This window comes from Equus asinus, chromosome 2, assembly GCF_041296235.1.
Source record: "Equus asinus isolate D_3611 breed Donkey chromosome 2, EquAss-T2T_v2, whole genome shotgun sequence".
NCBI classification, from domain to species: Eukaryota; Metazoa; Chordata; class Mammalia; order Perissodactyla; family Equidae; genus Equus; species Equus asinus.
This window is the reverse complement of record NC_091791.1, coordinates 53,483,238-53,499,635: the sequence shown is the minus strand read 5'-3', so window position 1 is coordinate 53,499,635 and position 16,398 is coordinate 53,483,238. Positions and strand designations below refer to the sequence as shown.

General features: G+C 37.8%; 2 long non-coding RNA genes across 5 annotated transcripts in view; one reads left to right on the top strand and one right to left on the bottom strand.

Moving 5' to 3' along the window:
- LOC106826184 (uncharacterized) overlaps positions 1-15,710 on the bottom strand; it is a 144,082-nt gene extending 128,372 nt beyond the window's left edge. The window contains exons 1-3 of one of the 2 annotated variants that reach the window (XR_001396829.3): positions 9,667-15,710; positions 6,831-7,161; positions 3,315-3,362 (exon numbers count right to left, since the gene is read on the bottom strand). This is a non-coding gene — a long non-coding RNA (uncharacterized lncRNA). Of the gene's footprint in view, positions 1-3,314; positions 6,811-6,830; positions 7,162-9,666 lie in introns of those variants that run through there. The other variant, XR_011495279.1, reaches the window with a different exon arrangement.
- Positions 1-16,398, top strand: part of LOC106826183 (uncharacterized) — a 51,237-nt gene that overhangs the window by 26,031 nt on the left and 8,808 nt on the right. The gene's annotated exons all lie outside the window — the stretch shown is intronic.

Here is a 16,398-nt window from a genome sequence, read left to right as displayed (position 1 = left end):
ATGGATAAGGGGGGACTACTGCGTGTATGTCACTGGTAAACTGCCTAAAGAGACCTCAGAGGAAAGGGACTGGAATCTCTAAATCTTCAGTAATTTGTTGTGATTTTTTTCTATTCTAAATAAACAGTCCCTTTTATATTTAATTTTATATTTGTGATTCTGTGTGCTTTTTTAAAAAAAAAAGCCCCACCCAACTGAATTACTATAGACTCCATAAAACCTGGACCTGCCCATGAATATTTGTACAATATTTCAATTTAACAATATGAGAAAAGCGTATAGATAAATCTCAATTCACCTAGAAGAGTTTTCAGGGGCAGAAGGGGTCCTCTTCTTCCAGTAACTTCCAGAAAAAGTTTCTCTTCTGTCTGGACCTTAGCTTTCTCATCTTAAACATGCAGATTTGACTGGCTCCACTAGATCCCTTCCAACTCAGAAAATCCTGACTCATATCTGTCTTGCCATACATAATATTTTCCCATAAATAATATTTTAAAGGCTGTCCATAGCAAATCCTCATTTTAGAAATGTTAAGTCTTCAGTCCTTTGAATAGTTATACCCACCCTCCTAAGTATTTATTTCATAAATATAAATGAATGAATATAGTTCTTAAAATAAAGCACGCTAGTTAGAGCATGTCACTCTAGAAGGAATTTGCTTTATAAGGGCAGGGACAGTTCTTCCAGCGGTCCTAGTTCAAACTGACCACGACAAAACTAGACGCTGATTGTCGTTTACATCGCTACTCAAAATAATCCATTCTGAAAGAGGAAGAGGGATTTTTACAGTCCCAATGAGACCAACCGAAATCTTTATGTAAACCAAGTTGTTTTAGAAAGTATGAACAAAATAGATGAGACACTTAAGAGAAATCAATCATTATTGTCCCTCTTCTGAGCTTAGATAGTTGACAAAATCTGAGAAGACTTTAAAAGGAAAACAAATTGACAAGCCAGTTTAGGCCTCAAACACAAGAATAAAAAAAGTCAGGGGTTGGAGACATTCCTTTTCCAGTGGTGAATTCTACAACATACTGCTGCTTCCTGGGCACACAGGGTAGGTTGTTGGAAATATGGCAAAACAGGTATGATGGAGTCAGGATTTTCTGAGTTGGAAGGGACCTTATGGAGTCAAATTTACATGTTTTAAGATGAAAAAGCTGAGACCAAGACAGAAGTGTGACCTGCCCAAAGCCACATACCCAGATAAAGCAAAACTGAGGCTAGACCCTGTGGACCACAAGCCTGGTACAGTTTCTCCCTCACCAATCTGAGTTTGCAGAATCATTTGGAGTGCTTTCCTGCCTCGGTACCCAACTGGGAGCTTATGATACAAAACATGGAGCAATTTTTGCTCTACCCAATATTAAATTTTTTTTTTCTTTTTAGGAAAGTTAGCCCTGAGCTAACTGCTGCCAATCCTCCTCTTTTTGCGAGGAAGGTTGGCCCTGAGGTAACATCCATGTTCATCTTCCTCTACTTTATACGTGGGATGGCTACCACAGCATGGCGTGCCAAGTGGTGCCATGTCCGCATCTGGGATCTGAACCGGTGAACCCCGGGCCGCCCAAGCAGAATGTGCGCACTTAACTGCTGCGCCACCGGGCCGCCCCCCAATATTAAATTTTATGATAAAGTTACAGTAATTAAGATAGTAGATATTGATGCATAGCTAGACAGAGACTCTGGAACACAATGGGGTGCCTAGAAATTAGACCCACACACATATGGAATCTTGATGCATGAAAGTGATGGATACGTAGAGTAGATGGTAACAATGGCCAATCAATAGTGCTTGAACAAATGGTTATCCATATGAAAAAAACTGGATCATTACTTCAAACTCTACACAAAACAACAATTCCAGGCCCATGAAATATAAAAAAATAAAACTACAAATTGTTTAGAAGAAAAATAAGAGAATGTGTTTATGACATTGGGATAGTGAAAGATTTCTTAAACAAATCACAAACCATAAAGGAAGAGATTTCTTAATTAAGCCACATTTTTAAAATGTGTCAAAAGACACATAATATATTTATATAGGTATATTTATTTGTAAAAATTTATTGAACTATACCTTTAAGATTTGTGTACTCTATTTGTATCTATTCTCCTTCAATTTTTTTAAGTTTACCAAAAACAAGATACTACAATAAAAGTGAAGAGGCAGGCCACACTCTGGGTAAAGATATTTACAACACCTGTAATCAACAAAAAATTATTATTCAGAATATATAAATTACTTCCTCAAATCTAGGAAAAAAGATGAATACTCAAATAGAAAAATATGCAAAAGATATGAACAGGCAAGTCATAGAACAGGCATCCTGAATGGTCAATAAACGTGAAAAGATGTTCAGCCTCACAGTCACATATAAACGAAAAGGAAAATCATGAGAAAACATTTTACACACATTCAATTAGCAAACTTTAAAAAGTCTGATAAAACCAAGTATTAGTGAGAATGTAGAGTACCAGAAACTTCTATACATTGCTGGTGGGAGTAAAAACTGGTAAAAATTACTTAGACAATTTTGGAAATATCCATTAAGTTATACACAAACACCATAATCCAGCAATCCCTCTCTAAGTAAATACCAAAGAAACTCTTTTGCATGTTCACAGGGAGATGGGCAAAAATATTCATAGAAGCATCATTTGTAATAACAAAAAAGTAAACAACCTAAAAGTCCAAACAACAAAGGAACAGACTAATAAATTGTAGTCTAGTCAAGCAACAGCATACTGTATGGCTGTGAAAATAAATGAACTAATGTATCAACATGGGTAAATTTCACAAAAATGATGTTAAATGGAAAAGAATAATTTACAGGGTGAGCCCCATGGCCTAGTGGTTGGGTTTGGTGCACTCCACTTTGGCGGCCCAGGTTCACATGTTCAGATCCCGAGCGCAGACCTACACCACTCATCAGCCATCCTGTGGTGGAGACCTATGTATAAAATAGAGGAAGACTGGCATGGGTGTTGGCTCACGGCTAATCTTCCTCAAGAGAAAAAAAGAGGAAGATTGGCAACAGATGTTAGCTCAGGGTGAATCTTCCTCAGCAAAAATAAAAATAAAAGAGAAGAATTTACAGAAGGATGCTTACAGTATGATTCTGGGTCATAGTCTAGCTTTATCCTCACTGAGAGTTTACCAAAGCCCTTTGGGGAGACAGCAGGCCAGGCCGTGAGTGAGTTCTGAGAAACACTGGGCTCACCACAACTGGGACATTTGGCAGGGCATAGCATGGACCAGGTACTGGACATCAGGCAGGAACATGGTCTGTATTTGCTGCTTCTGATCGCACCTTGGCTAACCTCCAGCTCTCAGGAACAGGTCCAAGGAGAACATATATCTGGAAGAAACGAGAGTCCTTAGCTGACCCAAGCAGGAAGAGAAGAGGTGGCACTTCCTCTGCACAGGACCTGAGAAAGCCAAGTATAGATAAGCACAGGGCCAGGCTCACCCAGCCATTTTTAGGTCAGAAAGTCAATGACACACATGCCTCTGAGTCACATTGCTCCAATCTGGACTTTAAGCTTCATGTGCAGTTGTCATCCTGGGAACTCCCTGCACCGTCATCCCGGGGAGTCCCTGCCTCTTCCCCCTGAGTTGTGTAGCCTGTGTTTTATATCCTATGTCTTGCTCTTTCTTCATTTACTCATTCATTTTGGTGGAACATCTTATTCCACAATTTTCCAAGAAATTATTTTTGAGAGATAAATGTTTTGAATCTGAAAATGTCTTGCCTTGACACTTGATTAATAGTTTGGCTGAATACAAAATTCTAGCTTAGAAATCATTTCCTTCAGAATTTTGAGAGCATTTCTCCGCTGTCTTCTAGCTTCCAGTGTTGTTCCTTAACGTGAATCTCTTTCAATCCTTTGTGCTGAGAATTCACTGGGCCTTTTCAATTGAGAAAGCTCATGTCTCTCAGTTCTGAGAAATGTTTTTGAATCACCTTGCTGCTAATTTGCTCCCTTCCATTTCCTCTCTTACTGCTACTTCTTTTATTCAGATTTTGGAATTCCACCCCTGGTTCTTTATTTTTCTCAATCTCTCTCTCTCTCATTTTGTTTTTATTTTTTTTGGTCTACTTTCTGGGACAATTCTTCAACTTTATCTTGCACTGCTGTTGAGTTTTCATTTCTTTTATCATATTTTAAATTCCCATGAGATTTTTTGTTTTCTCTTAATGTGGCTTTTTATAGATTTCTATTCTTATTTCATGGACACAACATCTTCTCCTGACTCTCAGAGGATAATAATGATCGTTTTCTTGAAATTATCTTTACTCTGCATGGCTACCATTTCCTTCAAGATGTATTTTTTCATTTGTTTATTTAGTTTCTAGGTTTTACGTTAGACAGTCTCCTTGAGTATCTGTAGTCTGGTTATCTGCTCATGTTTAAAGATGAGAGGGGACAAGCTGACTGGAAGTTCTGAGCGTGTGGGTGAAGCTTCACTGTACAGTGGGAAAGGGGGCTTCCATGTCAAGTGATGTGGCTGGACCTTCTGTGGGAAACCTATGATGCAATAGCTTTAGGTTTTGCTCCTTCACTCATCAAATTCCCCAGACATGTTTCTTTCACTCTCCTGCCTGCAGAGGAAGGCTTGGCTGCTTGTATTTGGGGAGCTGAGTGGGAGAAAACAGCTAGGGGGGTTCAGCAATTAATACATACATTTATTTAATCAATCTCTTCTTTCAGGTACAGTATCCACACTCTCAATCAGTTGTGCCTGGTTTTCTCCAGTTCGGACACTTGGTGTTACCATCTCCAGAGAACAAATGTTCACAGTTCTGCCGTGGTGGTAATGGGGGGCCTCTGGATCTGAAGGCTTCTTACCAATCCTCTTAAGCCTTCAATCGGTCCTCTTTAGGTTAACCCCTGCTTCTTCTCTCCCCTGCATCCCTGATGCCACCAATTTTGAGGCTTTTCAGGATTGTGTGGTGTAAATCCAATTGGTTCTCGTCTTTTCCCAGTATGGGTTTAGGATCTGGCTTTCTCAGCTTTACTAAGTCAATTATCACTCATGCATCTGTTTTTCAACTTCGAAAATGCTGTTGCTGTGGATTTCCCTTGGCGTGTGAAACAAAATATAAACTAAGCTTGGATGTAAAAAGATGAGATCAACTAGGAAGCGTCTGCTATGTGTGATTTGTAGGTAGGGTCTCGCTGTTCAGTTTGGGGAGACAGTCATATTCTCAATTTTATGCCCTCTATTAAAAATTCCTCCGTGTGTAGCTCAAGTGGGAGTTCAAGAGGAACTAAAATGATATGTGTGTATTCAAGCCCCCATCCTTACCTGGCAGTTTAAATATTAATATAACTACTGTTTAATTCCTTATATCTTTTATATTTCTTATGTATCAAAGAATTAATGAAAAGTTTGAGAAACTATGCTAAAGTCATGAAGTTTAGAGAGAGGCATCATCCTGCCTCTCTATACGCAGATATCTTGAAAATTTCATCTAAGTTTAGACAGGGCAGAATTAAAGAGCTTGAGACCATAAAGTACAACTCTCTTCCCCTTGTTTTCAAGAACAAATTGTCGAGGGAGCTGACGTGATTTGTTCATGAACATTTGTAGCAGAACTAGAATTATTAGTAAAATCTCCTGATTATGGGTCAAAGTTCTTTTGCTAGGTATCCAGAGACCTCACTTTAGTGTTTTTTCGGAATAAACTAAACTGTTTCCCCAAATATTCAGTTATTCTGTTTAGTGTTTTTCCTTCTGATAAGATTCAAATCATTCGAATTTCTTAAAGGTTCCACCAATCACATCATAATCAAGAGGAACTAAATTTACGCACATCTTTTGAAACAATCAACCAACCAGATATTTTTGTGTGAAAAATCTATTTTTAAATATGTAACAAAATGGGAAAATCTTCATCAGTTTCTCATGGTTGGTTAATCCAGACTAGCTCAGATCTCTTCCTTCACATTATCACTTAACTAGTGAGATATATCTATAAAGACACGGTTTGCCAAGAAAGACCTGAGTGTTTCACTTGGTTTGGGGCACTAGATGTCAAGTCACACGCTTTCATTGTGTCTACAGATGTCTTCAATTTTATACTCAGACTTAGATTTCCATTCTCATGGGTGATGTGTTGCAACGTCCACGTCGCCTTGGGAACATAGCCATCTTAGGGATTCAGGAAGCACACACCCAAAAAAGGATTCAATTATGAAAGTTCATTCCATTTAAGCAAAGTTGGTTCCCTGCCTCTTCTCCTCTGCAAGCTAATGTGCACAATAGCTTATAAGGTAATTATGTATTCATTTTAAGACTTCAAGAATTGGGGACTCAGCCAGATTTTTCAAAGCAAAGAAAATAATCAGATAGTTTTAAAATCCCAGAGTTTTAAAATTCTGCCAAATAACTCCATAAAAATGTCTAATACACACACACACACACACAAACTGAGCTACTGGGAAAGTATTTCTGAATAAATGAATCTTCCAGAATGTTTTCACTTATTATCCTTTTTTTCCACAGAAAATTTTAAAAATCCACTTACTCACTTTCACTCAAGAATCTAAACAAAATTTGTAAATGCCTGCGTAGAAAGCAGATAGGACAAGCAGAGGAAGATTCCATTCCTCAGACAGATTATTAAACTCAGCAGCAGCAACACTATCCTCAAATGCACACCATTCTCTATTGATTGTGTTAATGGCTCTTAAATATTCGATTGTTTGAGATTAAACATAATGCTAGAATCTGAAGCCAGAATGCAAGATGATTTGCAGATCCTTGATTTGTGATTTTAAATGTTGGCACAAAGTAACAACTGACAGGGTTTTATTTTTACCTGTGCCCGGCGTGGTCCAGAATCACTTGATGCAGTGAAGGAGGGTAAGTGGTTGGAGAGCAGCTGCCTGCCATTAAATTCATCTGCTTCTCAAAACCAGCAGGAAGAGTTGAGAATCCTGCAAACTCAGCCTTGTGCTTTCTCTTAGTTCAGTCTCTCAGGTTCAGCCCAGTGTCCCCAATCCCCATCCTTCTGGGAATGGAGAAAATATTCCTTTCCCAAGAGCCTTATGTCCATTATGAAGGAAAAACAAAAACCAGGGGAAAACCAGATATGTATCTACACAGACTGGCTCCTGCCTGTGTTCTTCCTCTTCCAGATCTCCACGTTCCTGTAAGGGAGGAAACCAGAAATAATAGCTAATAGTTACGAAGCATCTTCTACATCCTAGGCTCTTTACATATGCTGTCTCATTTAATCTTTGCACGCACTATAACATGGAGACCATTATTATCCCTGTCTTACACATGAGAAAATTGATGCTTTGGAAATTAAGTAACTCTCCCAAGGTCACTCAGCCAGCAGATGGTGAGCTGAAATCAGGTCCTGACAGCCTAAATCCAGAATCATCACACTTATTCCATCATCATTGACTGAGAAAGAAACACCTCATAGCAATTGCTAGAACAGCTTCCTCCAGTATCAGTGGCCTAGTTTTCATTAAACTATAAAAGTGTTCCCTGGGGCCGTCCCAGTGGCGGAGTGGTTAAGTGCACAAGTTCTGCTTCGGCGGCCCGGGCTTTGCTGGTTCAGATCCTAGGTGCGGACGTGGCACCGCTTGGCAAGCCATGCTGTGGTATGTGTCTCACATATAAAGTGGAGGAAGATGGGCACGGATGTTAGCTCAGGGCCAGTCTTCCTCAGCAAAAAAGAGGAGGATTGGCAGTAGTTAGCTCAGGGTTAATCTTCCTCAAAAAAAAAAAGTGTTCCCTGTTTTACTAGTGGGCCCCATGTTGAGACTAATATAGATCCTCTATGAAAGAATTATCTTGTGAAAAATAACTTTGGTGCATAAATCATAATAAAGTATTTTTCTTTTTAAATCAACTTGATTGAGGTATAATTTTTGTACAAGAGTTGTAACTTTTATATGTACCAATATGATTTTCAACAAATGTGCAGACCTATGTACCCTCATTCCAGTCAAGATATACAGTATTTCCATCATCTTAAGAAATTCCCTTTGCAGAAAAGAAATTCTCTTTTGCAGTCAATCCCCCCATAACCCCTACAGTTAGTCCAGGGAACCACTGATCTGCTTTTTACCATTATAGATTAGTTTTGATTGTACCTGCTACTTCAGATAAATGGAATCATATGGTATGTGCTCTTTTGTGTCTAATTTTATTAGTTTGGCATGTTTTTGAGATCTATCCATTCTTTTTATTGCTGAATAGTATTCCACTGAATGACAATATACCAAAATTTTTCATCCGTTTACCTGTTGACAAACATTTGCCCGTTTATGTTTGGGCTGTCATGAATAAAGCTGGTAGAAACATGCATGTATAAGTCTTGGAGTGGAATTTTCTGGGTCATATGATGGAGGTGTGAGTGTTTCAATTGTTCCATCTCTTTACCAACACTTGGCATAGTGGTTTTTTTTTCTTTTTTTAAAGATTGGCACCTGAGCTAACATCTGCTGCCAATCTTCTTTTTTTTCTCCTTCTTCTCCCCAAAGCCCCCCAGGACATAGTTGTATATTCTAGTTGTGAGTGCCTCTGGTTGTGCTATGTGGGATGCCACCTCAGCATGGCTTGATGAGCGGTGCCAGGTCCGCACCCAGGATCCAAACCAGCAAAACCCCAGGCCACCGAAGCAGAGTGTGCGAACTTAATCACTCGGCCACTAGGCCAGCCTGATGTAATGTCTTTTTAATTTTAGCCATTCTAGTGGGTAAGTAGTGGTATCTTGTTATTTAAATTTACATTTTCCTGATGACTAATAATAACTTTGAGCATCTTTTCACATGCTTATTGCCCAAACATGTATTTTGTTCTGTTTTATATTTTTAATGTATATTACAAAGCAAGCAAACACTGATAGTATTTTCTTGACAAATTAAAGAAACCCAAAGGAATGTTACCCCTATACTTTGTGTCTCTCTCTGGAAGAGGTTGTTCGTGACCTTTCCAGTTGTAATCTGCTTTACGAGACACTGGGCTTCTCTTCTAAGTTTGGGCAGCAGCTGCTGCTTCCTATCTCTGAAACCCTGGTGCTCCAGCACAAAGTGGACAGCCCCCAAATGTTTGAATTGAAATGAATTGAACTGAAGTAGCTGTACTTATACTTTTTAGATGGAATTTAAAAAGCTGCTTTGGAGGGCCGGCCCGGTGGCCAAGTGGTTAAAGTTCTGTGTGCTCTGCTTTGGCAGCCCAGGTTCGCAGGTTCGAATCCTGGGCATGGTCATATTCCACTCATCAGCCATGCTGTGAAGGCATCCCACATACAAAGCAGAGGAAGATTGGCACAGATGTTAGCTAAGGGCTAATCTTCTTCAAGCAAAAGAAAAAAAAAAAAGAGGAAGATTGTCAATGGATGTTAGCTCAGAAAGAATCTTCCTCACCAAAAAAAAAAAAAAAAGCTACATTGGGGTGGGGAGGATGGAATTCTATTTTACCAAGGTTTATTTACAATTATCCAATCTGACAAAAGCATCATTTTCTGTATATTATACTGTGTCACATTTCATCATTAACTATTTAATGTCCTTGCACACCATGATGACACAGACTAATAGACTATATTTGCTTCAAAGTAAAATCAGTTACAATCTATCAGCTTCTGTTAGGTTAAAAAAAATTCTACTTTAATTGAGGCCTGCGCAGGTCCCCACCTGTCCATGGTTTTGGGTTGCTATCTGCCTCATAAGGCAACGTAGAGGGTTTGTCTTCTGGGAAGACGAAGTCGTCTTCTCTGAACAATCCTCCTCCATACCCGGCTTTGGCATCTTCCAGGAACAGTAGCGCATGGAGTGGAGCCTCTCAGGTCTGGGTTTTCAGTTGAGGTAGAGAGAGGACAGTGGTTATAACCAGAAAGTCCAGAGTCGGGTGTAGTTACCTCCAGAATTCATCCCTGTTAACTCAGTCTGGACTTCATGACATAGAAGTGGATGCCTTAATAATAAAATAATACAGTTTCAAAGAAAAATTCTACTTTAAGTCTTCATCATAGCTTCTATTGGACTCATTTTTTATTTCACAAATTGTTTGATCTTCTGTGAAGAACACAGGATGGACTAAAGTGCGAGTGTTTATCTGTGGCTTACTCCTGACTTCTAGTTTTCCTTTAGCCTTCTAACTCCCAGAGGCCCAGTGAGTTGACGCTGCTTCTAGCCTCTTTACTGTAGATCTCATTTCTATCCAACCTCCTCAACCTTAAAGCACATCCAGCAGATGAAATTTAAGATGATAAATGAATACAAAAATCTTCACTTTCTATTATTTTTATCTAGCACCCTTACTGGATAACATTTGTTTTTTTAATGGTAGAAATAGATCTCTTATTCCAAAGGAGTAGAGATTGAAATCCACAGGCCCTGTGGTAGGACAGGATGTTGGGGAGGAAAGTTATTGACTTGAGCCACCTTTTTCCCATCCTTCAAATGTAACATGAGTGCCCCAGGATATGCCATGTTCAAACTTTCCACATAACCCCTTGTTTTTGAAAGACAATAATCAACCCCTGGGAAGATACATAACAGCTTTGGTTTACTCCATGTGAATATTTCAATGACCTAAAAAGAAGTGTGAAGGACAAAACTCCAGTGGTATTCAACACATCTGCCAAGGTGGGCCAGTCATGATGCCAGTCAACACTGCCTAGCATTTCATGCCATCTGCAATTTTCTAAACAAATCTAAAAATAAAGCCAAAATCCATTTGAAATTGTTAAAGAAAACCTAGGCAAAACTTCTGCAAATAATAAGACAATCTATAATGAGGCTTCTTTCAAATGTCTATTATTATGTTATGAAAGCATGTTCTTATGATAACAGCAACAAAATCTACTACAAAGACCACTAGGATGAGAATCAAGACGTTGGAACCACTGTCTCACTTCTGCCACACACTAACTTTGAAACTCTGGCCAAATCATTCCTTCTCTACCTATGGAATTGGAATGTTATAAATGTTTCTCCCTCTTGAGAATAGTAGGAAGATAAATATCTGCAAAAGTGTCTTGCATTACAACATAAATCGAGGTATCATTATTTTTAGTACAGAAAACCTAGAAATAAATACCATTCTATGAATAGAATGTTCTAACATTTCTATCATTTTAATTGGTCCAAATTATATGTTTTTTTGGGGACTTTTATTTGGCTCTTTGTACAAGAGATACACAAAAAAGAAAAAAGTCACGTGAAAACAGAGAAATAAGAAGAGGAAATAAATGAGACCACTTTGATTAATGTATTGTGCTAAAAATTACTGTGAGATATGAAAGGGCAATTCTAAGTTAGACAGCTACAAGACATGAAATCCCCTTCCTGAGCTACTTCAAAGCCCTGTGAGAGACAATGAAGCTATATGTAGAACATGTCACTGTAAGAATGAAGTTACAGAAAGCTCGAATAGCTGAATGGTCTCCATGATTAGAAATAAAGAAGACATACTAGTTAGTGGATCCCACTGTCACGAAAGTATATGGATCTCCCTAAGGATTGGGAAGTTCTTTTCTGATTCTCCTTCAAAGCGAAAGGTGAAGCATCAGAAGTTTCTGGTCCCTGATCTAAATCTGAAATCTTGTGAGACCTGGGCCTGAGATATTTAGCCGGGGGTCAACTACTGAACCTCAACAGTCTGTTTCATTTTCTATCACTAAGGACAAGGGCCTGAAAGGTAAACAGCATCAACCCTAAGATTTTCTATCTAGTTGATGAAAACCCATTTAGCACATTTTAGGATTATGAACAGCACCTATTATTTATTTTCATATTTAAAAATATAAAAAGATTCAGTGCCTTTTGTCTGAAAAACGTAAATGCTAAAAAGGTACAAAAGTTAATGAACTGTATGGCTAAAAAATGACTCTCCTCAACTTGCTAGGATAAGAGATTCCCTCTTGAAACTTGAGCAAAGGGCACTTAGGACAAACACAACGAACTTCTACTTTGAACCACGGGAGTTGTAGGGAGAAGGTGTCATACCGCTTATCACACAAGTACTATAATTTTACGAGTACTTGTGTAAATATTCAGTTCCTTGAGGGCTGGATCTTAGTCACTGCTGTGTCCCTAGCAACTTAGCACCAGGCACATGGAAGGTGCTTAATAAATCTTAGTTGTCTTATAGGGCCCTTCCCAGGCCCTCTTCTCTCTTGGAGAGTCTGAGGTCTGTGACCCAGAAACTGAGATTTCTTCTAGCATGGGAAGATTGTGCAACTACTGTCAAGTTCCAAGGGTTGCTGGAGACAAGGAGAGGAACAAAGAAGCAGCACATACTTTGGTCACTTCTGTTTTATTTGTTTTCTGTTTCCATAACAACGACACTTCACCTCTTGCTCTTTATGATATAGAGGATCTGGTAAATAGCTGTGCTGAAAAATGCAATGTGCAGTTTTCAGTGGGCACCTCAGACATTATTTTCTTAATTTCTGAAGACGATCAAAGTTGGTCTTTAGCTTACATTTATTTAACTAATAATGCTAATTATAAACACTACTCTTATCCCAAATAATCTTCATATTAGAGATATTATTCATAATACCAACACAAGGGCACAACATAACAAAGATTTAAACAATTTAGAGAAAACCTGAGACAGTTAAAAATTACATAAAAGACCTACATCTGCAGAAAATAGCTCAACTATATATTATGTATGCAAATATAGAAATACATATACATACACATACATATATAAACAGTTTATAATCTAAATCATGATTAGAATGCCATGGACAGATAAACAAAATCAACTCTCGGTAGGAGAAATAGTTAATAGATGCTAAGCCAATGATTCTCAAAGAGTGGTTTCTGGACTAGCAGCATCAGCATGACCTGAGAAGTTATTAGAAATGCACATTCTCAGACCCCACCTCAGACTTACTGATTCGGGAATTTTGGAGCTGGAGCCCAACAATCTGTGCCTTAACCAGCACTCCTATTATCAAATCAGCACATTGTACACCTTAAACTTACACAATGTTATATGTCAATTAGAACAAAAACTAAAAAATAAGCCCTCCAAGTGATTCTGATGCACACTACAGTTTGGGAACAACCGCTCTAATCTATACATATTGCTCTCTTTATTTTACCAATGAGGGAACATGGGCTCATACATAACCCAGCTAGTGGAGCCTGGGACAAGAGCCAGCCCTTGTGACTTTCAATCCTGTGTGCAGTATTGGAAGAAAAAAACCAACTTAAGAACCAGAAAATCTCTGAATCCTAAGATGGATGCTTTTTCAACTGAAGTAGAAAAAAATTAGTTAAAACTCCTTAGGTTTTAGGAACTTCATCTGTGATATGAGGATACTAATAATACACTAACCTCAAAGAGGTTTTGGTGAGAAATAAATTAGATAACGTGTAACCATGATTTTAGGCCATAAAGAGTCATAGCAGTTTGGTCATCATTATTTCTGCAGCCTTTTGACCTTATGAGAAAATACATTCTCAGCTGCTATTCTGCATTTCTAGCTACAGGATATACATGAATTTTAAACATGATCTACTTCTAATTTTGCTTTCTGCTATGATGTTTTTCCTCCAACTTGCAAAATTATATCAGCTATAAAATTACTATGACCCATATTTTTGTATAGAGAAAAGAGATAGTGCTATGTGGCATTTTTCTAGAAAAGAATCAAGTGATTCTAATTTTACAGAAAAATTTCTCTAAGATTAGATTGATGTATATCTTATGCTTTTCAGCTCACAGAAGTAGCTTTCACAAGCTAATTACTATTCTATATTTATGTTATACAACTGGCACTTTTAATGTATCATTTATTGCATCCTTGGTGGCCTTTATATAATAATCTCATAAACTACATATGTGTTCACTTTTTAAAAATAACTTTAATTTTTTATAAGGTGTTATAATACCATTATAAGTGACTGTGAAATTACAAAAATATAGTAAAAAAATTTTTTGAGACCTATATTGCTACTAATCAGCAATAGCTGCTTTAACATTTTGGTTTTCATCTCTCCAGAATTTTTTATATGCACACATCTCACTAATACATAGTTTAACAAAATAGGAGCATCTGATTTGAACATTTATCAGCATATTGTGAAAATATTTCCAGGTAATCATTTTTGCTTCATCAGTTCAAATGGACCCATTGTATTCCACTGGATGGATGGATAAGAAATTAACCAATCATTTATTATTGGACATTTAGATTTTTCTAATTATTTCACTTTTATAACCAGTGATTCAATGAACACTGCTTACTGATCTAATTTTCCTCTCAGAATACATTCTTAGAAGCAGAGTTCCTAGATCAAAGAGAAGCACATTTTTAAGGCTTTTGATTCATATCTCAAATGGCCCTTACAGAAACATTGTACTAACTTTTATCCTTATCAGTAGCATATGCTTTCCAACATCCTCCTCTTTAGAAAAAAAATTTTCCTACTCTAATATGACAAAATTATGTCAAAATATGTCAAAAATAATACTTTACTATGTTAATTTGCATGTATTTGGTTACTAGTGAGACTGATCATCTTTTCATATAATGAGCAGACACTGTCAGGCCCTCCTATGTCCCTCTGTATCCACCTCTACAGCCTCTAGCTGCTTACTCCCCTCTTGAGGGTGTTTCTTTGGTTGTCTAGCAGTGGGGAGCGTGCAGGGCTAACAGGAAGTGCCACAGAAGTAACACCTCCAGGAGCAGCCTCAACCAAGTTGAAGGATAAAACTCCAACTGTACCTGTTCGGTGGGATAACTCTGTTCCACACTCGGTCCCAGAGTTTTCCCACGGGACTGAGCCCTAGTTGCCCCAAGAGGAAATGGATTTATGACTCACCATTTGTTGGCTTCCTTCCCCTCCTTGTCTCACTTCTCCACTTCCTATCAGTGTTTTCTAGAATCACCTCCCAAATAAACTACTTGAACCTGAATTTTTATCTCAGGGTCTTCGTCTTGGCTGGGGAACACGAACCAAGACAATATAAGGTTTTTTCCCCCCTTATCTAGTCAATTACCTGATCCTTCATGCATTTTTTCCCATTTTGATATTGGAGTCAGAATTATCTATATTAAGAGGGAAAAGATATTTGTGAAGGGCAACCTGATAGATCACAACCCAGGAGTTTAATACGTAATTAGTTACCACCAAATTGTCTTAATAAGCAAGTTAAGATTTAAAGTATTACAAGTTATCAATAATAATTATTATATTCAAAGTTAATTACCCTCTCTTTATCTTAAATGTGCCATATTGCGCTAAAGTTTTTCTTGGAGGTATAAATGAACTAAAATATAGGAAAAGGGAAAAAACTAGCAAACTCTGGTGAGGAGAGTATTTTAGCCAAGGTGTGCTAAATGTGTTAATTGAGTGCTATAAGAAAAACTACATTCAACAACGTAAATATGCTCAAAATAGCAGATTGCCATAAATTTTAGGGAGTGATTAGGGCTCAGTAGGAAGCCTGTTGAGAAGGTTCAGAATGGAGAGACATTTTGGGCCACATGACATTTCCTAGTATCTAAAATCAATACGTTCTTAATTAAAATACCAATCTCCCAAGATGAGTCTGAAAGACAGTAAACAACGTTAAGCTAAACTGGGTCAGAGCCCAGAACGTCGGCTAGACTAGAAGTGCAAGCAGCTAGGCAAAAAAACCAAACCAAAACAAAACAAAAAGAAGAACTTTCAAAAGCAATTAACTGTTTGGAATGGAGGGGAAGGGACAGGGGAGGGGATGCAGAAAACAAAAGAAAATTACCAGTTTGCATCTTGCTTTGGCCCAGGAATCAGATAGCATCACTCCAGCAAAATCTGTCTAGGGGCCATTCTTCCAGCTGCTCACTTTAAACTAAGCCTTTGCAAAGGTAAAACAAGGACAGTCTAGACAACCTAACTTGCCTTGTATGGACGATGAAAGTTTTTAAAGAGGACACACAGAACATAAATCCACAAGAGTCAAGTTTAAAAGCCTGTTCAGGGCTGTGACTGCCCCCAACTTACACACTATCTCCAGAGAAGTTAAATGAAAAAAATGTGTGACTCGGTCATGTTAACATATTTTGTTAGGACAGATTATAATGTTTTTCTGAACTTACAAGATACATTAAGGCTATGTGTCTATATATAGCAAACATTCAGAAGAAATGTAGAAATTTCTGTCCAGGTTAAAGTCAGTGCAAATGATGGCTGTTGGATCTCAAATCTGATGTGTGAAATACAATAAAAAATAAATGCTCAATAATACATCAGCTCTGTGCTAATCAGATTCAAAGAACTGAGTCTAACTGGTCGGGAAGAGATTCCTCTGAACATTTCTGTTTCAAACTAAAGATTTGTTTACTTAAATAAATATACTTTTATTTTTATTTATTTATTTTATTTACAATTATTAGGTGTTCATCTAACCATTGTCAC